Source organism: Cebus imitator, unplaced genomic scaffold (genome assembly GCF_001604975.1).
Source record: "Cebus imitator isolate Cc_AM_T3 unplaced genomic scaffold, Cebus_imitator-1.0 Scaffold58, whole genome shotgun sequence".
In the NCBI taxonomy this organism is placed as follows: Eukaryota; Metazoa; Chordata; class Mammalia; order Primates; family Cebidae; genus Cebus; species Cebus imitator.
The window spans coordinates 1,112,465-1,121,677 of NW_016107373.1; positions in this window are offsets into that span (position 1 = coordinate 1,112,465).

Below are 9,213 nucleotides of genomic sequence, written 5' to 3' on the forward strand. Positions count from 1 at the left end.
AAAAAAAAAAAAAAAAAAAAAAAAAAAAAAAACCATGTATAAAAGTAGCACAGGACCTCCCTTTTTACAAACAAGCTGAACTGGTTGAAGTTTTCAATCCCAACATAAACTGGGCAGAATTCAATCAGTCTTTTGAAAAAAATGTCTGACAGACTTCTGTTTTGCGACTTGAAAACTAACCAATCAGGGCTCAGCTCTATCAACCAATCAGAAGTTGGCTATGCTGACCAATCAGAACTAAGCAAGTTTCAATCCTTCCTTTGCATAAACAGACTTGACTGTAAACCTAAGCACTATAAAACCTGCACACTCCCTTTGTTCTGCCAGTTTGCAAACTGTTCACTGGAATAGTCTCTTTCCTCCAAATTCCTTTGCAGAAAACTTTTTTTTTTTTTTTTTGCACGGAGTTTCGCTCGTTACCCAGGCTGGAGTGCAATGGTGCGATCTCGGCTCACCGCAACCTCCACCTCCTGGGTTCAGGCAATTCTCCTGCCTCAGCTTCCTGAGTAGCTGGGATTACAGGCGCGCGACCACCATGCCCAGCTAATGTTTTGTATTTTTAGTAGAGACGGGGTTTCACCGTGTTGACGAGGATGGTCTCGATCTCTTGACCTCGTGATCCACCCGCCTCGGCCTCCCAGAGTGCTGGGATTACAGGCTTGAGCCACCGCGCCCGGCCCACCCAAGGGTTTTAATGAGAGGAAGTGATGCAATCAGAGTGGTAACAACGTCCTGAATGGTGCTTTAGAAAGATAGCTTTGTGGGTATAAAGCAGAACACTTTTGAGTGAAAATCGGGGAAATGGGGGGGGGAGGGTAGGAAGGTTGGGGAGGGATAACATGCAGAGACATGCCAGATATAGGTGATGGGGGGATGGAGGCAGCAAACCACATTGCCAGGTATGTATCTATGCAACAATTCTGCATGTTTTGCACATGTACCCCAGAACCTAAAGTGCAATAAAATATAGATATTAAAAAAAAAAAAAAAGAAAAGAAAGAAAAGCAGGGAAATCAGTTAGGTCCTTGGCAATAATTAAGGATTGTAATCAAGTCTAAAACTCTAGCACAAGCGTCATTTGGAAACAGTATAGATGGGAGGTATTTTCAAGGAAAAGCTGAGGGTCAGGTACAGGGGCTCATGCCTGTAACCCCAGCACTTTGGGAGGCTGAGGAGGGTGGATCACCTGAGGTCAGGAGTTTGAGACTAACCTGGCCAACATGGTAAAACCCCATCTCTACTCAAAATGCAAAAATTAGCTGGGCATGGTGGCACACGCCTATAATCCCAGCTACTCAGGAGGCTGAGGAAGGAGAATTGCTTGAACCCAGGAGGCAGAGGTTGCAGTGAGCCAAGATCAGGCCACTGCACTCCTGCAATGCATAAACAGCTGATAAGATTTAATGGCTGAATGATGAAACACGATAAAGGAGTGGCAGGGTTTTAGAAATAGATAACTGAGAGGCTAGTTTCATTTAACAAAAGACAGGGAAGCCAGACTGCGAAAAGATTTTAAGGAAAAGAGTAAACAAAAGGAAAGCTAAAGGAGGAAATAATGGGTACATATTAAATTACTTTTTGGCCAGGCATCATGGTGCACACCTGTAATCCCAGCACTTTGGGAGGCTGAGACAGGTGGATCACTTTAGACCAGAAGTTAGAGACCGGCTTGGACAACATAGCACAACCCATCTCTACTAAAAAAAAAAAAAAAAAAAAACATTTAGCCAGATGTGGTGGCACATACCTGTAGTCCCAGCTACTTGGGAGGCTGAGGTTGGAGAATGGCCTGAGTCCTGGAGGTCAAGGCTGCAGTGAGTCATGAGCAGTGAGCCATGACTACTCCACTGCATTCCAGCCTGGGCCACAGAAGTAAAACTTTGTCTCAAAAAAAAAAGGCCAGGTGCAGGGGCTCACGCCTGTAATCCCAGCACTTTGGGAGGCCGAGGCAGGTGGATTACAAGGTCAGCAGTTTGAGACTAGCCTGACCAATATAATGAAACCCCGTCTCTACTAAAAATATAAAAATTAGCCAGGCGTGGTGGCGTGTGCCTGTAATTCCGGCTACTCAAGAGGCTGAGGCAGGAGAATCACTTCAAACTGGGAGGTGAAGGCTGCAGTGAGCCGAGATTGTACCAATGCACTCCAGCCTGAGCAAGACTGAGACTGTCTCAAAAAAAAAAAAAAAAAAAAAAAAAAAAAAAAAAAAAAAAAAAAATTCAGGTATAACTTAGATGCATTGAAATGTACACATCTTGGGTGTACAGGTCAAGAAATATTTTTATATATATACACCCATATAACCACAAGCCAGATGAAGTTATAGAACATATCCAATATTCCAATACAATCCTCTCAGTCAAGTCCACCACAAGGAAATCATTACTGACCTCTATCACCATAGATTAGTTTGGGCTGTTTTGAATTTCTTACAGAAATAAACAATATTAACTCTTGTGTGTGGCTTTTATTCAACATTATGTCTGTAATACAATTCATCTGTATCGTTGGGTGTAGCAGCAGTTTATTCTTTTTCATTGCTGCATAGTACCCTACCTCATTAATGTAACATAATATTAAAAATAAATTCCGGGCCGGGCACGGTGGCTCAAGCCTGTAATCCCAGCACTTTGGGAGGCCGAGGCGGGTGGATCACGAGGTCAAGAGATCGAGACCATCCTGGTCAACATGGTGAAACCCCGTCTCTACTAAAAATACAAAAAATTAGCTGGGCATGGTGGCATACGCCTATAGACCTAGCTACTTGGGAGGCTGAGGCAGGAGAATCACTTGAAACTGGGAGGCGGAGGCTGCAGTGAGCCGAGATCGCACCACTCTACTCCAGTCTGGGCAACAGAGCAAGATTCTGTCTCAAAAAAATAAATAAATAAATAAATTCTACTGACGATAAACGTCTGCAATATTTCCTGTTTTTAGCTATCATATTCTTGTATGTGTCTTTTGGTGGATGTAAACACTCACTGCTATCAGAGACAAAGCTAGGAATGTTCATGGTGGATCACTGAGCTTAAATAGACACTACCGGAAAGGTTTAAAGTATCTGTACCAGTTCACAGTCCCAGCAGCAGTGTTTGAGTGCTATGGTTGCTATAAATCTATATACCACTTGGTAATACTGATCCTTTAATTTTAGCCATTCTGGTAAAGATGTGGTAGTATCTCACCTAATCTGCATTTCCCTGATAACTGCAATTTCCCCTATTAGCACCTTTTCATGTGCTTAGCAATTTGGATATCCTATTTTATTATGTTTTTTAATTTTTTGAGACAAAGTCTTGCTCTGTCACCTAGGCTGGAGTGCAGTGGCATGATCATACTTCACTGCAGCCTCAATCATCCAGGCTCAGGTGATCCTCTTGCCTCAGCCTCTGAGTAGTTGGAACCATAAGCACTAGCTAAGATATCCTCTTTTGTGGAGTGCTAGTTTAAGCCTTTTGGCCATTTTTAGCATTGGGTTTTCTTTTTCTTACTGAATTGGATTTTTAAACATATATGCTATATATAAGTACTTTGTTGGATATACACACTGCAAGTATCTTCTCCCAGATGTGGCTTGCCATTCTGATGGAACCTGTTTTTTATCTTTTAACAAGAGACTGAATATACTAACAGACAATGGCTATGAACCCTTTCTTAGAAGATTAACAAGAATTCTGGACAGAAATAAAATTAACCATTAATCAGGCTGCACTTTGACTGACTTCCTTGTAACCATTTGCATCCTTACTGTTCTACAGATAGGCTCCCTGATGTTAGAATCAGAAGGCTTTTGTTTAAGAATTGCTTAAGTACATGGGCACTGAGGCTAACACCTGTAATCCCAGTACTCTGGAGGGGCTAAGGTGGGAGAATCACTTTAGTCCAAGAGTTCGAGACCAGTCTGGGCAACATGGTGAAACCCCATCTCTAGAAAAAAATATAAAAATTAGCTGGGCATGGTAGTCCCACCTACTCAAGAGGCTGAGATGGGAGGATCACTTAAACCTGGGAGGGAGAGGTTGCAGTGAGCCGAGATAGTGCTACTACACTCCAGCCTGGGTGACAGAGCAAAATTTTTATTTTTATTTTTTGTAAAAAAAATAAAATAAAAATTGGCCGGGTGCAGTGGCTCACACCTGTAATCCCAGCACTTTGGGAGGCTGAGGTGGGTGGATCATGAGGTCAGGAGTTCAAGACCAGCCTGGCCAATATGATGAAACCCCATCTCTACTGAAAATACAAAAATTAGCTTGTGGTGGCACAAGCCTGTAGTCTCAGCTGCTTGGGAAGCTGAGGAAGGAGAATTGCTTAAACCAGGGAGGTGGAGGTTGCAGTGAACCAAGATCGTGCCACTGCACTCCAGCCCGGGTGACAGAGCGAGACTCCATCTCAAAAAAAAAAAAAAAAATTTGCACAAGCAGATCCTGAATTACAGCAGAATAGCTGACACCAAGCAGTTTAAAGATCTCCACAGAAAAACCAAACCAATGTAATAATATAGTTTCTACCTTCTCATCTGAAAGCTCTAGAAGATTAAAAAAATAAAAGAATATAGTTTCTTCATCTCTCTGTGCCATGTCTTTACCCTGCATCCTTGGACCAATCAATGATCTCCACACTTCAGCCCACTCTCAAACTCCTAAATTAAAACTCTAACCCCAAACTCCCTGGGGGAGGCAGATTTGAGGGTTCCTCCTGTTTCCTCTTTTGGCAGCCCTACAATTAAACCTCTTTCTCTGCTGCAACCCAGTGTTTCGGCATACTCACTTGCTGCATGCATTGAACAATAGACCTATTACAGTTACAGCTGAACCATATATATATATATAGACAGAATTCTGACTCACAACCTGAAGCAACCAGCCCAAGAAGCCAACCTACTATCTAATGAGTCAATGATGTCAGACTATCTTGATTAACCAGTCCAGGAAGCCAACAATAACCACTATAATAACTGGCTCAATTCACAATAGCCAAGATATGGAATCACCCTAAATGTTTATCAGCAAGGATAAAATGTGGAGGCTGGGCTAGGTGGCTCATGCCTGTAATCCCAGCACTTTGGGGAGGCCAAGGTAGGCGGATCACTTGAGGTCAGGAGTTTGAAACCAGCCTGGCCAACACAGTGAAACCCTGTCTCTACTAAAAATACAAAAATTGGCCAGGCGCAGTGGCTCACGCCTGTAATCCCAGCACTTTAGGAGGCTGAGGAGGGCTGATCAGAAGATCAGGAGATCAAGACCATCCTGGCTAACCCGGTGAAACCTCGTCTTTACTAAAAATACAAAAAATCAGCTGGGCGTGATGGCACACACCTGTGGTCCCAGCTACTTGGGAGGCTGAGGCGGGAGAATCGCTTGAACCCAGGAGGTGGAGGTTGCAGTGAGCCAATACCATACCAATGCACTCCAGCCTGTGTGACAGAGTGAGACTATGAAAAAAAAAAAAAAAAAAAATCAGCATGGAATACACCCATGAGCAGTAGAAAGAAAAAAAAAAAAAAAAAGTAGAATATATATCATGGAAATTAGCCATAGAAAAAGAGTAAAATCCTGTCATTTGCAGCCACAAATAAAACTGGAGAACATTAAGTGAAACAAGGCAGGCATGAAAGACAAATACTGCATGATCTCACTCATGTGGAATCTAAGATGTTGTTATTAAACTAGTAGAGAGTAGAACAGAAGTTACCAAAGGATGGGGAAGTAGGGTATAGGATGATGGTGAGAAATTCATCAACAGGTACAAGACTACAGTTAGATAGGAGGAATAAGTTCTGGTTTTCTATTTCATAGCAGAATGACTGGAATTATCAATAATGTATATTTCACAATAGCAAAAGAGAGGTTTTGTTTTGTGAGACATAGTCTTGCTCTGTTACCCAGGCTGGAGTGCAATGGTGCCATCTTAGCTTACCGCAACCTCTGCCTCCATGGTTTAAGCGATTCTGGTGCCTCAGACTCCCTGAGTAGCTGCGATTACAAGCATGCAACCCCTCGCCCAGCTGATTTTTTGTATTTTTAGTAGAGACAGGGTTATGCCGTGTTGGCCAGGCTGGTTTTGAACTCGTGGACTCAAGCAATTCACTCACCGAACTCTCCTAAAGTGCTGGGATTACAGAGGTAAGCCACTGCGCCCAGCCAAAAAAAGAGGTTTTTAAATGTTCTCATCACAAAGAAACAGTAAATGTTTTAAGGTGATTAATATGCTAACTATCCTGATTAGGCCATCACACAATTTAGACATGCATCAAAACATGTATCATTATGTATCAATCATAAATTAAAAATGAAAACAAAAAACCACTGGCCCAAAAGAACCATGACTTACTTAATACCCTACGTTTTGGTCCCACCCCCTCCAACTTGGGACCAACTGAAGAAAGCCAAACATGTACCTAACCACACAGGATGCCCTGCTTCTAATCAGCCTGTCTGCAGCTGCCCTATGCCAGGAGCCTCCAATTAGGGCACACATGAAACCTTCTCCTCCTCCCCGCCCCTCGTCCCACTACTATAAAGCTTTCCCACTCCTCTGTCCGCTTTTGAGTCTCTGCCAAATGCAAATGATAACAGCTGACTCTTTTTTGCTCTGAATAGCTTTTGCTTGTTCTCATCTGGGTGCTCTTTATTTCCATATTAAAAATAGCTTTGATGCACTTTGGGAAGCAGAGGTAGGCAGATCACTTGAGGTCAGGAGTTGAAGATCATCTTAGCCAACATGGTGAAACCCTGTCTCTACCAAAAAATACAAAAATTAGCCAAATGTGGTGGTGTACACCTGTAATCCCAGCTGCTCGAGAGACTTAGGTATGAGAATCACTTGAACCCGGGAAAAACCGTTTTTTTGTTTTTGTTTTTTTTTTTGAGATGAGGTTTTTGCCCTTGTTGCCCAGGCTGGAGTGCATTGGCGCAATCTTGGGTCACCGAAATCTCCACTTCCCGGGTTCAAGCAATTCAACTGCCACAGCCTTCCAAGTAGCTGGGATTACAGGCATACACCATCACGCCCAGCTAATTTTGTATTTTTAGTAGAGATGGGGTTTCTCCATGTTGGTCAGGTTGGTTTTGAACTCCTAACCTCAAGTGATCCGCCAGTCTCGACCTCCCAAAGTGTTGGGATTACAGGCATGAGCCACTGCACCTGGCCAAAATACATTATTTTTTGAAATAAAAAAGGGCTACACCTTTTCAATTTGCTTCAAAGATTGGAAAAAAAAAGAGAGAAAAAATTAAAAAAATTAAAAAGTGCTAACCATCAAACCAAAGATTAATACACTATTAAAATTGAGAAAAGAAAATAAATTTTTGCTGATCTGCAAATCATGAAGATATTCTCCTGCATTTTCTTTTTTTTGGAGACAAAGTCTCACTTTGTCACCCAGGTTGGAGTCCAATGGTGTGATCTTGGTTCACTGTAACCTCCACCTCCCGGGTTCAAGCAATTCTCCTGCCTCAGCCTCCCAAGTAGCTGGGATTACAGGTGCCCAGCACCATGCCAAGCTAATTTTTGTATTTTTTTTTTTTTAGTAGAGATGGGGTTTCACCATGTTGGTCAGACTGGTCTAGAACTCCTGATCTCAGATGCTCCACCGGCCTCGGCCTCCCGCAGTACAGGGATTACAGGCATGAGCCACCACTCCTGGCCAATATTCTCTATTTTCTTGTAGAAGCATTTTTGTTTTACCTTTCCCATTTGGATTCCTGATCCATCTCCAATTAATTTTTTATGTGGTGTAAGTTTGGGATGAAGGTTTATTACTTTTAACCTGTCAGTTCAGTTTAATAGGTTGAGTCAGAAAAAGCAGATCTATCTGAAAATGTCAAGTCTGGAACAATGGTAAAGGTTAAGATAAGGACTAAGGTCAGAGATAGAAGTGGATATTCTCCAAAAGAAGAGATAAGTATAGCAGTCAATAAAATCAAAGTAACAGAGAAAAGAAAATAACAATGACCCTAGACAAATATATACATAAAATAATCAACACAGAACTACATAGAATTGAAAACTAATCAGAGAAATAGGAAGAAAAATTATTTCTAAGCAGTTTTCACTAAAATCAAGGGAAAATAAAAGTTTCAAGATAAAAGATACGGTCTAACAGTGTAACATTAGTGTAACATTCTCTAGAAGTGAAGGAAAGAACCGAGAAAAAGGCTACTAGACTTGGCATTATGATGCAAATGACCTCTGAAGGCATGGTTTCTTAGAATAGTAGTAAGAAATGGATTTAGCTACTTCTGAGAAGGTATTTAAAAAGCTCAAACTGTTTGGTTGAAAGGATTTTTCTTATCATTTGAACCAGCAATCCCATTACTGGGTATATCCCCAGAGGAATAGAAATCATTCTATTACAAAAACACAGGCACACATGTTCACTGCGGCACTATTTACAATAGCAAAGACATGGAATCAACCGAAATGCCCACCAACAATAGACTGGATAAAAAAAATGTGGTACATATACACTATGAAATACTATGCAGCCATAGAAAAGAATGAGATCATGTCTTCTGCAGGGACATGGATGGCGCTGGAGACCATTATCCTTAACAAACTAACAAAGGAACAGAAAACCAAATATTGCATGCTCTCACCTAAAAGTGGGAGCTAAAGGATGAGAACACATGGACACATAGACGGGAAGGACACACACTGGGGCCTTTCAGAGGGCGGAAGGTGGGAGGAGGGAGAGGATCATGAAAAATAACTAATAGGCACTAGGCTTAATACTTGGGTAATGAAATAATCTGTACAACAAATCCCCATGACACCAGTATACCTATGTAACAAACCTGCCACTTGTACCCCTGAACGTAAAATGAAAGTTAAAAAAAAAAGGATTTTCCTCCCAGGATAGGAATATCTAAATAAATTTACAGGGAGGGGCAAGAAATCAATGAAGGAGAAATAAAGCATGTAAGAGAGGAAATAATTATTGGAATAAGATGCCACAGGATAGTCCATTGTGATCAAGAACAGATTAATGGCCTAAAGTGACCCAAACTATAAATGACTGACCTACTGGAATCTATCATTTGTCGATCTGGCTGCATTTGAAACATATACCCAGCCGGGCGCGGTGGCTCACGCCTATAATCCCAGCACTTTGGGAGGACCAGGCGGATGGATCACGAGGGTCAAGAGATCGAGACCATCCTGGTCAACATGGTGAAACCCCGTCTCTACTAAAAATACAAAAAATTAGCTGGG